This window comes from Pinus tabuliformis, chromosome 4_1 (genome assembly GCF_031772625.1).
Source record: "Pinus tabuliformis cultivar Carrire ecotype Pingquan chromosome 4_1, CPIR1, whole genome shotgun sequence".
NCBI classification, from domain to species: domain Eukaryota; kingdom Viridiplantae; phylum Streptophyta; class Pinopsida; order Pinales; family Pinaceae; genus Pinus; species Pinus tabuliformis.
Genome location: NC_142303.1, coordinates 575,137,542 through 575,144,861, shown reverse-complemented (window position 1 = coordinate 575,144,861; position 7,320 = coordinate 575,137,542).

Here is a 7,320-nt window from a genome sequence, read left to right as displayed (position 1 = left end):
CATAATCGACAAGAGGTGGATAATTATACACATGCACTACAAATTTTCTCAGTCCTGTAAGTTAAGTGGCTCATGGTTTCTCAACAAATGCAAGAAGTAAAATGATATGGTGGTATATTTTATCAAAATAATGGAATAAACTATTAAACCAACATACGAGAACCCATTTCTAAGAAATCAAAAAGGCCTGACAGTCTAACAAATTGCACTAGTTTATTGGAAATGAGCATTGTGGAAATGAGTGATGGCTATGTGAAAGTTTGGAATATTAATCATGAAGAAAATGTTTTTCAGTTTCCACCAAGCTCTGCATGGCTACTTGCATCCAAATCCACATATTATAAACTATATTGTGACAACCTTCGAAAGATAAAAACACCATGGTGCATTTTTGGGAAAGCTATGGATAATGTCAAGTCTCTTGATTCGAACAACCTTGCCTCAGCTTCAATTGATGTTACACTCAATCATTGGAACCTAGAAACAAGTATAGTAAGTGTACCTTGCAACCCTATTCTAACAAATTCTAGGCATAAAAATGAAAAGAACCTTGTGGGGCTTTCTACTCCTGATAGGTATAATTCTACTTGGTTCAAAGTAAAATGAGGTGTTTAACTATCATGAATACTTTCCAATACTAGTGGCATCTTAAAATTTTAATTGTGTAGACCCAGTGAATGGTCAAGAGGTTTATAATGTCGATGGGCAGTTGGTTACCTTTGTGTGCTAAAGAGAGCATAACCAAACTTTGGTTTCGTCACCACTGTTAACATTTGGAGGCATTTATTACCCTTCATTTGTAAAAAAGATTGGATGTAAGGTGAAAATTTGACTTCTTGTGGGTCACAAAGTTTTCAAGGCATATGCATATTGTTTCATGAAGAGCAGGCCTAATATTACAGAATATCAGGTATTTGTACCATTTTTGTCAAATGACCCAACCGTCCATGAACAATGTTGGATTGTGTTTTCTTCAAAATCATAAACATCTACATATGTGTGTGCTCTAAAAGGAGTGCAAGCTACTTTTGGATGGCACTCAATCAATAACCATTGGATGAGTTGTGCTACCACATATACATGAATTCAAACCAATTATTCTTCAATCTAGTGCTTTGGATGCAACCCCAAGGAAGTTTGGACATCGAAACCCTTACAACCAAAATACCAAAGAAATGAATTCACTAGATACCGATACATCTGGTTGCATCATGGTTCAATTGGGAATAAAATATTTGAGTTTTCTTTGGGGCCTTGCAATAATGATTTTGTGTGAGGAATACCATGCATAATCATTACCATCCTCCAACTCTTTCATTTACATTATAAATGGAAAAATAGCTCAAGACATCCATAGAAATGTAGACTACAAGTTACTCTAAAAACAAGACCTTTATGAGAAAGAGATGCTTTCCTTCAATTTTTGTCTAGAGATATTGCAAATGCTTATATGGGTGGTCAGTTTAGTCTTATCAATCTTTGAACATGTTCTCATGTTTTATCTAGATGATCGCAAAAAAATGAACTATTTTTATTTATTGCACCTGAACTTTATATGTACTACAACATTTTTGGAAATGATAACTTTGATATTCTTAATCATGGTAATCTAACAACTACCTTTTTAGGAATTGTTAGAAGCCTTGAGCATTGGCTAGCTCACAGGTTGTTACTTTCAAAGGTTCCAAACAATAGGTTGAAGCATGCTAGGCTTTCGAACAAGTTTTTGGAATTTTTGAATGGACGAGAGAATTTGGTGGTTTGTGCATGTGCTCATGAACATATCAATTCCATGATGAACATTGAAAGTGATGTGAAAATTCATGTTGTTGGGGACCTTATTTCTTTGCTACAATAAGAGATGCTTATCAACACTATTGAAATGAAGGAATATGACACCACACCAATAAAATTTGACAGGGTTTCAGAGATCTCATTAAACAAGTTTTTGAAAATTGATGCTATGGGTTATGATGCCTTGCAAATTTTTCAAGTTGATAGGCATCCAAGCAATATGGGCATTGGCAAAGCTAAGGAAGGTTTTTTATTATTTGTCATGTTTAAGAAGTGTGTTGTTGTCATGGGTTGACGTAGTTTAAGGACTTGGTTCTTAAGTCCTATATTAGATCTCAACATTTTGAATGGTCATCTCAACACTATACCACTACTCCATCATTGTGATAACATGATGTAAACCCTACACAACACTTTGAAATCTGTGAAAGATATTCCACATCTACTCCGGATTTCAATGTCCAGGTTATCTATCGAAATTTGATTATTGGAAAATAATGTCAAATAGTATGAGTTCCATTTTACATACATGGAAAATTTTTGAAATTGGGATTTCATAAATAAAACATGACCATGCAAGAATGTTCAATTTGAATATTGTAATAGAAGAAAATATGGAATCATGATTTCTTCTGAGATTTTTCTAGAGTTAGATGAATTGAAGGAAGTGTATGAGGGATTGCTTGAAGATATTTCAAATCTTGAGCTAAAATGCCTCCCATGCCGAGAAAATAATCGAAAACACAGGTCCATTGTGTATTATTATACCCGAAATTGGTTATCGATTGTGCCTTTCTAGACTAGAACTCATCTATAGTGAATTGGAAAAACTTAAAGACACAAAGTTTTCTTTTGTAGGTGAAAATTATGACCAGGAAGCATACTTTTAGGAGACGTATATCATAAAATGTTAAATATGGAAAGAGCCATAATAAGAGATTTGGAAATTCAACGTTAGCCTTTCTCAATGAATTTGTATATGACATCAAATTTCATTGGGGAGCTAGACTACGTGCTCTCGTTGGCATTATTTGAACACCAATACATCTATATCAAGCCAGTGCTCACTACGGAAGATGCACTTGAGAATTAAAAAAAGGAAATCACTCATTTTCTGTACGTAATAATTGCTTCTCCCTCTCAAAAACCCCTGCAAGAAAATGACAAAATACCTATACTAAATGTTGATGGCACTATTTTTCCTATGATCAAAAGGGGAATACATAAAAAAAAATGGAGAGCAAGGAATCTAATCTATCCTGGACTGGTTATGTCAAAATTTCTTACAGCAGAAAACCCTAAAACAATGAAGAAGGGGATCCTATTAAGTCCATCCTTGGAGTATTAGCAAATAGAAAAGTGTCAAAAAAAGAAGTGCAAGAGATGAATGCAGAAAAATTACAATTTTCTATTTCTAACAAAACGGGTAACACAGTAGTACTACTCCCTCTAGTCCAAGTTATCGCAAGGATATATCATATGCATGGACAACAACTATCAACAACTAAGACAATGACACATCCAAACATATTCTATGCATTTTTGAAATATGTTTAATTTTATTTTCATTTCTAAAACTAGAATAGGAAAATATTTGTATTAATAAAAATATACAATAATGGGATGTTACAAAGAAGTTAAAAAATGGGCTTTGTGCCCTGGAGAAATATTATTTTTCATACCAGTCTTTGTTTTATTATTATATTAGAGTGTTTCCGATATGTATTAGTGCTAAATAACCTAGATACATATATTTTGAAAAACATTACAAGAAGGTATCATACTTTGCAGTACACAAAAAAAGTTAGAGGAAAGAGATTAGGTCATGAATTCAGGGGTGACTACTTGGTTGAGTTAGTCATCATCTCATCTACAACATTCTGGTGTGATGTTGAGCTGCCCTTATTTCATTACACCTTCAACTTCCTTGAGACTGGCTCTAGATTAGCTATAAGAAGATTATGAATAATCATTCCAAGGGTTGTGGAGGAAGGGGTGTAGGGATCCTATAGGATATAATAGCCATATGAAGATGAATTGCACGGACTTCCTTCTCCAACCTAAAAATTCTATGAGTCTGAATATTAAGGAGCTTATGATAACTTATTTTTTCACGAGTTCCATATTATTCAAATGAATTTGGTTATTTTGTATGTTAATCCCAACCTCACAACTCCTCAATTGTTGTTCCAGGTCCCAAATTCTAGCCTCGTGACTCTCTAGTAGTTGTCTTGTTCTTGGAAGTTTTGTATGGTCCATTGATGCGAATTGATGTGACACCCAAATGGGAGCAACTACAACAATTTGGAGAAAGGAAGAGAAAAATGCTCAAAGAAGAGAACCTAACATGAGGGGATGGGTATAAATGGAGGTATGAAAGGCGAGGAGGAATTCATACAGAAAATATAGCAGAGGAATCTCAAAATGAACAGAGAAATTCTCAGTGAGTGGAAAATAAGGGGATGATAATAAGAACACAACCCCAAAGGGCCTGCAGAGGGGTCCAACCAGGGACTCCATAGCAATTTGGATGATAAATTAGAAAGAAATGAGCATCTACACAGAACAGGAATGGAATGTGTTGAGGCAAGCACCTTTAGATAGGAGTGGGACTACTTCCAAACAAGAATCACTAGAGATGGAAAATTTTAGTTGGTAACCTCCTTGAACACAAGCCATGCTAATCATCCTAAATTCATTGTGTGAGTATTTGTTCCATGAATGATAAAAGAAGGTGGTCAAAGAAGTAAGCATGCGGAGGAGAGGGGGTCTTATTAGATTTTCCGCCATAAAGGCCTGATGTATTTCTACCTCACGATGTATCCTTCGACTCATGGAATTTTAATGATTGAAGGTCATAGTTAATCTATGGGATGTGTTGAACTTAATTTTAAAATTTATGGAAAGGACCCTAAATTTTCTTTTGTAGCGAAGATTTATAAGTGGTCTGCTTCTTGGTTTTGGCATTGTGTGATCTAGAAGAAAGACATTTCATATTATGTTTCTGATGTTTTCTAAACCCCTCTAGTATTTCTTTTTAATATTTCTACATTTTTGGTAGCTTAGATTTGTTATTTTTCTAAGAGATGCATTGAGCAATATTTATCTTTCTATTTGTATAATCAACTCACTCTTCACTCACATTGACCTTCATTTTTTCATAAGAATATGTTAATATATTTCCATGTCAATGCACTTTATTGTTACATCAACATACATGTCTATGAACATATAGAAACACATATGCTTTGCAGAATCACATTGACAAAGCTATAAAAGTCTAAGGTTGCACAAGATACCGCGAGATCAAGGGAAGATACCATAGTTGCAACTTATACATTTAAATTTTACTGTGTCAATAAATTTGTATGTCTACTATTTAGTAAATTACATGTGTTCAGGAAAATGTAACTGGCCTTTTTGTTTAAACACCTCATAGTGGTTGCATCTCCAAGTCTGATGATTCCTACACTATGCATTTTCGCTATGGCTCAATACGATGAGGACGATGCCTTTCATGCTCCTTCTGCCTTTGAGGCTCCTTGTACATAATAAAAAACCACAGGACTTTAGAAAAACACACTATGGAAAAAAAAACATTAAAATCAAAGAAAACTTCCATCAAGCAACCCATCACATGCCAAATTAATTATCTCTTCTTGTCCTAAGATACACTACTTGAAAAGACTCAAGAAAATATACTCAACAAATTAAGAATGATGGTGAAGGTTTTGAAGCGATTTCAATGAAATGAAAGAAAAAGTTTAAAACATCTATAGAAAACTGTGAAATAAAATTGTATATATATATATATATATATTAATCAACAATTTTTTCAAGCAAGACAAGCCAAATTATCAGCAGAGAAAACGTAAATCTTAGAAGATACAAGTAGAGTGGCATATCAAACCTTGCATTCCCTCAATGTGGAGGCCTGTAAATCATATGGGACACCCCACCTATATACTGTCTAGACATATTTTCATTATCATTATATAATTTGTTCGAATATGAATTGAATGCTCATTATGTGAATTCAATCATATATACCAAAGGACAAGAAAGTTTGAAGAATATCATTAGAGACATAAAATTTATAGGGCTCCAGAGCATAAGGTTATAACTATAAATATTACACATGATGCAACATTGCAATATTTCCAACCAGAAATGTAGAGTTTAAATTGTGGTTTGTATGGCCTCTAAATAAACCAAGAATTGGAATGTACACAAACAAACAGGGAAACATACATACTTCTGCATAGTTTTCACAAACAAAAGTGCCACCAAGGAACAAAGTTTCTAAGTTCAACCTAATCGCATATGATTTGTTGTCCAATTACTCATCAATTGTTTAAGAATTGACATACAATAAATAACAATTTCTTAGGTTGAAGTAACTTCAAACTTTGAAGTGTTGTCTTCCTAGTACCTTTTTTCTAGCTTGATTCCCTAACACATTTATTTTTAGTAATTAGAGATGAATCATTGCTCAGAACTAACTTACACCAAATCCTGGCATATCGCTTATGTATTTATGGGCTTTCATGGACTGATTTCACAGTAGGTTTTGAACTTATCTTCAAGGAATTTCTTCATACATGCTTTCTGTAATCCTCCTTAGGGCCAACCTAGTTCTTGTTTATACATAGAAGTGACATAGGATCAACAAGAACCTTGTAAAGGTCACCATCCTGCACACCTCTAGCCAAATTCCATGGAGTTGCTAGAATACAATCACTGATAATGCATTTCTTTCCTTCAAATGAAACTCTATACTAAGAATATATCATATAAGAAACTGGAAAGAGATTTTTCTTCAAACAAATATTAAATAAAATATCGTTCAACTCAACAATTGGTATTTAGGATGAAATGGGGCCCACTTGTTTCGTAGGGTATGTAGTATCGTCACCCAACTTCACCGCCATTCATTTTTCCTGCTCCTAAACCATGTTGAAGAGTGAAAGTCATGTCTCAATACCCAATAATAGGTTCTTATATGGCCATGAAGATAGGTTCAAAACCTATTGTGAAATGAGTGATTGATTGATGGGTTATGTGTTACTGCCATGAAACCCAAGTGTTTATATATGTAGAACTAAGAAGGACAGTGACCCTTGCTATATTTCTTTCAATCAATCAACAATAATGAATGAGAAACTCAAGTCTTCCTCCTCATCTCACTCTCTGATGAAATTCTTCTTCCAACAGAACAAACAATACCTAGTCATTTCACTAGCATCTAATGATTCTTAGGGTTTATTGCCTGGGAGATCATGTACTGTAAATGACATGTTGTTAGGGAAGGAATATCTTCCCCAAGGACACAATTTTCCTTAATGAAAAAATATCTAAATGTGGAGTTTTATCACCCTCCTCATAGCACATGTCGCTTTCTCCCAATGGGTGCAAGCATATTATAATTCCCTTTACAAAGGATTCAGGAGGATGACATTAAACTAATGAGTTAGGTGACAGGGCCTAAAGACTCAATTTTATAGGGAATATGGGGCTTCATTGGAA